Source organism: Montipora capricornis, chromosome 9, assembly GCF_036669925.1.
Source record: "Montipora capricornis isolate CH-2021 chromosome 9, ASM3666992v2, whole genome shotgun sequence".
In the NCBI taxonomy this organism is placed as follows: domain Eukaryota; kingdom Metazoa; phylum Cnidaria; class Anthozoa; order Scleractinia; family Acroporidae; genus Montipora; species Montipora capricornis.
This window is the reverse complement of record NC_090891.1, coordinates 19,091,319-19,098,818: the sequence shown is the minus strand read 5'-3', so window position 1 is coordinate 19,098,818 and position 7,500 is coordinate 19,091,319.

The window sequence follows — 7,500 nt, the reverse complement described above, 5'->3', positions numbered from 1 at the left end:
GAAAAAGACTAAAAGTCCTAAAAACAAATTCAAGGATGACTTTGAGCGATATTTTGGTATTAATTCTGAAAAGTGCAGTGGAATCGAAGGCTTGAGTGACACAGGAACAATGCCTGTCAAAAATGTGATGGCCGTTGATCACCTGCAAAGCGTAGCAAAACACAACTTTATTAGTCCAATTATGTTTGGATCCCACCTGGTTATGTATTCAATTATTTCGTTTTCATTAAGAGGACTCTCATTTCTATTTACAATTTTTTTTAAAAAATTTGGTTGAATCATGTATTTCTGTCTTAAGTTTAGTACGTTGTTGAGAAATACTAAAGCCCATTTGAAAGTATCATACACATACCTGCCAATCCCCAGAGTACGAAAATCTGGAGACGTCTAGATAATTTTCGTCCGAAGCTTGCCGAAGATTTCGGAAGGCTTCCAAAGATCGCCGAAGATTTCCGATGACTTCCGGCGATTGTCGAAGGTTTCCCGACAACTTCCGAAGAAAACCGAGGGCGTAGAAGGATTTTTGACGACTTCAAAACCGGACTCACCAACTGTTTTTGGCCGAAAAAAATTAAATTTCTTTTTAATCGGTTTTTAAGCAATTATACTCACTATTGTCAGTTGGGCGTGGGAAACTTGTCTGAATGCGTGAGATCTATCAAAGCCGAGGTCGAGTAATAATGAGTTTGAGTGAGTTTGCAGCCTGAATAGATCTTATCATGATGGTTTTGGAAGCCATCTTATCAATAAAGAGAAGGCAAATACGTCTGAAATTATAAGTGTTTGTGTGTAATAGTGATTTAATATAGTTTTTACAAACTGGGCTTCTGAAAAATTCATGAATTGGAAACTTTAGGCACTAGAAAATCAGAAAAGTTTCCAATTCATGAATTTTTCAGAAGTAAAGTTTTATGGAAACTATTTGGCATGGTGACTTGCAACTCTAACCCGCTCAAATTTCAAAAGAACACTCATCAAAGTAGCTTACCTTGTGTGTTTGCAAATGGCTGGACGCCAGCTAGAGGAGTAATCCTCTCCACTTTCTGCAAAGAAAGGTTTTTCACCCCCTCAAAACCCGAGGGAAGGGCGCCTAAGAATTCCTTTTGAAGTGAATCGAAATCCATGTTGGCCATCTCCGCTTCGACAGATCAGATGTAAACAGTGGGCGAAAACTGCGCCAATTTTCTACTATGTATTGTGCAATATGATTGGTTTATTTCTGACCAGTTACGATACTCGTTAAATACATATAAAATTGATTGCTTCCGCTGATTTACGTTTTCCGATCAAATTAGAGCACTAAATCCACTTCTTGCTTTATTTTCTTTTTTGAAATCGCGAAAATAACGAAATTAGTGAAAAAAATTTGGAAAAAAGCCACGGCAGGTAGTTCCCGGGAGATTTGGTTGCTTAACCGGGAGACCGGGAGATTTGATGAAAAACTTGGAGACTCCCGGGAAAACTGGGAGAGTTGGCAGGTATGCATACATGTACATTTTTCTTACTTTAGAACAAAAAGATGATCCGTGAAATTTTGCTCGAAGTTGTGAAAGAGCAAAGACGTTCTGCAAACACGTTCGTAAGGTAATATGTTTTTGATATTTAAGCCCTGCACACACATACAGAGAGTCATTTCAGCTGCTTTAATTTGGCAATATTAATGTCGTAACGTGTAAATAAAAAGTAACTTTCCCCCTGGACCATCGCGGCTTCCTTTGCATTGGGCAATTCAAGAGCTGTTTCAAAAACGAAATTATTTACTTTTCTTGTTTCATTTATATTTTATACAGAATGCCCCAGTTTCGCCTCCGAAGAAAAAGAAGCCGACTGATGACTGATGAAAATATCATGCCCAGTATCGAAGAATAAACAGTGCATTTTAGCTTAACTGTTGTCGTCTCCTTTACTGTTATTTTACTCAGGACAGTTGTTAGATTAGGTATTCAAAACAAAGCCTCGAAATAACTTTGCCCAAACATTCCACATTCTATGCATTTCACTGTGATATAAGCATTGAAAATTCCTTCCTCTTCGCCCAGCGTTTCGCACTATCGTCCGCCATTTTGAATTTTCACGCAGTTGCTTATCAATATGGTCACGTGGACGCGAATTTGAGCAGTGATTGGCTAATGGTTTGTTTTGGTAGTGGTTATCAAAATTGATAACAATCCTGGACTGTTTTACACTGGATTTATGGGGATAATGTGAAAGGAAATTATAACGGCAAGTTTCTGGAGGAAATTGATTTCGCCTTTAAGAAATGCCACTTTACCTTTGTGCCTAAGGCGGAACAACTGCAAGCTATTCATGCAGTCGTTACTGGTAATGATGGTTTTGTCAAACCTGCAACAGGTTTGCTACATGGTTGTTCCTTTAATATGTCTGCGATTTTCTTCGATCCGAGTCCGATGTTAATTGTAAACCATCCTTCTTATCGTGAGTCCCAATCGTGGAAGATCACATGGATGGCATACGAAATTATGGAATTTCGTGCGTGAAACCCAACTGAACAGCTGCATGATGTTGGCGCAGAAAAATATCAAATTTTGATTTAATTGCTCTCCCGAGACTCACTGAAACTTACAAATATACTGTAGGTCGTGGATGTGAATCGCTCAAAGAAGCTAGACTAATAAATCTCCTACTGGAACTCTTGTTTATTGTTCATTATTTGCTGTTCATTACTTCTGTCGATCTAGTTATGTGATAAATGCACTGATCTTGAGTTGCACAGTAATTACTGAAACTGTGATTGTTTCAGGAGTTTAGGCCTAACAATTTTTTTCAAAATCGGGGACAAATTGTTTGGATACCCAATATAAAACAATCAAGTAAAAAATGTTGTAAATACTGTCAGTTTTATCAGGTAACAAACAGACTATTTTTTTGAGTAATTAGAGTACAGTAATTTACTCAGACTATTAATTTTTCTTTAGAATGATTTTTCCACGCACTCGTCGCATTAAATCTTTCTTTCCTTACAAGCTGTGGCCGTGGCCAAATGGCTAAGGTTTTATGTAGTTGTGTAGAGCTGCCTGTTGAGACTGCAATGATTTTTATATCGGAAAAACTAAAAGACCACCGCGTGATGGAAAAACTGAGCATTTTTCCTGATAAAGTTAAATAAAAAAACGAAATTGAATCACAACCTGGACTATTTGTTTCTTTACATACCAGTTTGTGTTGATAACGCAATGATGAAGTAATAATGTTCCTATTAAATTTATACATATTTATGCACAGTCAGACGATTTTTTTTCCGGTCAAAATTTGTTAGTAAGGATGAAAAATGCTACTTAAAAGCGTGTGTCACCTTGCTTTTGTTGTTGCTTCTTAAAAGCACTTTCCTTCTGAAACTCATTGTTGCAGGGTAAAGTACTGCAGATGATATGAAATTCTGACTCCGAGCTGTTTTGTCGCTTAGTGAAATCCTATGCCATATTTAGTTGTTCAGCCTTTGCATCGATTTTTCGCGATCTTCTTTCAGTCGTTACATTTATTCGGCAATAATTTTCTCTTTCTTGACACTGCAAATCACACAGTAATTTTCACGGTTTTTTGTCGGAGTTTCAAGGTTCCCTATATTTAGATATCCAGCCTGGCATCTAGTGCAATTTGATTGGCTCATTCCGAGCATGCGCCTGCAAGTAATAGAGGACTCTCTCTTTTCCCGCCGGGGTTCCAGGCCCATTTTCAGGGCGGGGTAAGAGGGAGTCCCGGAACAGGACTAAGAGGGTCGTGGGTTGAAATCCCATCTGGGGCTCGGATTTTTCCGAGTATGCAGTTCATGCATAATATCTTTCAAAATTGACACACTTATTGATTATTCAGAAGGTATATTGTTATTTCTTTATACCATTGTTTTTTAGTAATACTTCACCTCAGTTGTGGCAATCAACAAACTTCACTCTTAAATCCCGTACTTTCACCTTAAATAGCGCTCCGTTAGTTTCCCAACCCTCACCGGCTCAATTAAACGCCTATTTCAGTACCGGAAGCGTTGAATTGAAAATGAGCAGTTTCTAAGAAATTTATTTCGGGATAAAACGAAGCGAAAAGGGGTCATGATGTTTCGACCTCTCAGTGCGGTCATTTTACAGTATTAACATGAATATAATACTAACAATTAAAACGTCCATAAAATAGGCAAGAATGTCCGGAACACTAAAATTTGATACAATATCTATTTTTCTACCTATGTGAACATTTGAACTGTTAGTAAGATGTTCATGCTAATCTTGTAGTTTTATTCACACCTGAGACCTTCGCGGAGAGGTCGAAACGTGGTGACTTTTTATCGCTTACTTTTGTTTAGGCCAGGAACTAACTGTTAAAACTTCGTTAATTTATGCCTGGTGAGTAGATATTACAGCAAGAAAATTCGGAAAATCACGCTTTAAGTAAAACTTAGAATAATGCGAGTGAGTGAGTGAATAAGGGCTCAAAAAAGTAAAAATGTTCGATTTTATTACTTCTGGCGCATCCGCAAAGAAAGGAAAATAAGTGTTATAATTGACATGTTTCCGCCGAATTTTACTCACAGCAACGCAGTGGTTGCGATGGAATTTTAGCACGAGAGGAACCGAATATGCTTTGAGGTGTATACAAATAAAAGCACACAGAGTATTAAATGAGTGACATTTCTGGACGGCTTAAAAGCAAAAACCTTAAGCGTATGAGAACATTAATATCAATAAAGAAAATGTTATAAGCATGAAATTAGCGCTGGCCTATTTCCGCTAAGTTAAAATCATAGCAACGGATTGGTTGCGAATGAATTATTCAATGAAAAGGGCCCAAACAGCTTGAAAAGAAAAGAAAAGAAAAGAAAAGAAAAGAAAAGAAAAGAAAAGAAAAGAAAAGAAAAGAAAAGAAAAGAAAAGAAAAGAAAAGAAAAGAAAGAAAAGAAAAAGAAAGAAAAAAAGAAAAGAAAAGAAAAGAAAAGAAAAGAAAAGAAAAGAAAAGAAAAGAAAAGAAAAGAAAAGAAAAGAAAAGAAAAGAAAAGAAAAGAAAAGAAAAGAAAAGAAAAGAATATTTATCACTGGTACGAGATCTGATGGATCCAGGATTTTTGTGTTGTTTTTAACCACTAGACCGAAGTTAATATATAATATATATATTAAGCAGGCTATATACATATATTTACAAATATTTATTTTTTTCTTTCATATATACTTCGCTGCACTCCTATGTATGGAGCACTGTTTTGCAAAAGTCAAGTTTCACACTTTAGACATATATTTATACCCTATAATCGATTGCACTGCCGGACTGATGGAAACGTTTCTCAGCAGCCATGTAGGACATGGATACAGCAAAATGAAAGAAAAAGAGAACATAAAATAGCTGCCGGAATACACGATAGGATACTACATTATAAAAGTAGTATAAACACTGATCATTTCTTATCAATGAAAAAGGAAACGGGTTTTTTTTAACGGGACGGGTGGTTGGTTGTGTTAGTGTCTTAGCAATTAGGGCCGTTTATACGAGAGAAAATAAGCCACAGATTAATACTCTGGCCGCGGCTTACATAAGACGCGAACACCCCGTATAAATGGTACAAAATCTACGTTCACGGCTTTCTCTTGGCCTGGGAGTTTATACTCGTATAAATAGTTCCTTTCGCGTATTATGTATTATGTACGCCGCGACCAGAGTAAGCGGCGGCTTATTTTCTCTAGTATAAACGGCCCTATGTCTCTCTATCCTCTTGATTCTGAATGACTCTTACCATTTTGTTTACTCATTACTTGATTTCTTGAGGACTTGCTTTGATATTTTACTCTTCAGCGTTGATTAGCTTGAAGAAATAAGCGCAAATTTACTTCTAATTTCAGTCGTTTCTCGGAGCGCTTAGGGCAAAAACACTTTTGATACCTTTTTCTCGTTTCCTCTTTTCTTCTTTATCACTCAATATATGAATAAGATATCTGCACAAATCATTAGTGAAACTGTTCTCCTGTCTTCTTTTTCTCAAAATTTTCATTTTCGACTTTTAGTTAATAAAGATGGCCAGAAGCCTATAGTGTCGGGCAGTAAACATTGTAGAGGGTGTTAATTTCGCTCTTGTGTTAAGACAGCACCAAGTTCTCACTTTGTTGAGCTCATCGAGGAGTGTTTTAAAGCGCTAGCAAAGAAATAGTGCAGAAGTTACTAGGATTATGTTTGCAAGGATAAAATGTGCGTTTGCAATAATTCCAAATGTCGCAAGAATAACAAATTTAACAATGAAAGAGAATAAAAGGCAGAGGATCTGCAAATATAACAAATATCACAAAAGTCGCAAGGATTTAGGCAGTTTTATGAACAAAGTGTGGTCTTTTAAAACTAATTAAGAAGAGAAAAAGGGATGAGAACCGCAAATATCCGTTGCAATGATTTTGTCCTTAAGAACAAAGTATACACTGACACTGAAGTCTTTCCGAATTCGGAAAGCCAAAAGACAAATACGTTAGTGGCTTTGAAAAGACTAATGTCTTTGTAAATGCAAAAAGGCTTTTGCGGTCTTTCCCTTTGATAAATTTGGTATTCTTCCAGCGGGGACTTTGCGATTATTGCAAATGTATATTTTGTCCTAGCTGACAAAATTCTTTGCTTTCGTTTATTCAGTCTCTTTGTTAAATTCTTATATTTTTGTTATTTGTTACTCTTGCTAAAGCGCATTTTGTCCTTGCAGACAAAATCCTTGAGACGTTTGCGATACTATTTTGATAGTAAAGTTTGCGAACTCTTCATCACATCGCTTGAGCCACAACGAGCAATCCATCAGATCTCGAACCAGAAATTTCTCTTGTTTTCTTACCAAGCAGTTTCTCTCCTTCTCATTGAATAATTCAACCAATATGTTGCTATGATTTTAACTCAGCGGAAATACATTACTTTTTTATAAGAACCTTTCTGAACGCGTTCACGGCAATATTTTAGGAACATACCCAGGCTGTCTCAGTATATGGACCAACAGAAATGTAAAACTGTAGTCTGATAGGACAATTACCTAAGATACTTTGGGACGTTTTTAAACAACAATAATAATGTGCATGGTTTTCTTATTGCATGATGCACTGGCCATATAGAAAAAGAAGAAAAGGATAATTAGAACCTGAGTAACAACGTTTTCAAGCCCAAATTACAAAAGAATATAAAAACGTTCAGCCTCAGTCTTAAAAATGTGCCGATTTCATTAAAAAAAAAAACAAACAAACAAAACAGTGTAAACCAATATAGTAACTAATTTCATTCTTGTAATTTTTTTTATGCCCTCAAGGTTTTAACTGTTAAGCTGTCCAGGAATTTCACTTATTCGATATTTTGTATGTTACACCTCAAAGTATATTCGCTCCCTCTCGTGCTAAAATTCCATCGCAACCATTGCGTTCCAATGAGTAAAACGCAGTAGGAACATTTTAATTATAACACAGTTATTTTCCTTTTTTTGTGTGTGCGTCAGAAATGAAATTAAGTGTTAAAATTAACGAACGTTTAACACTTATAATTAAT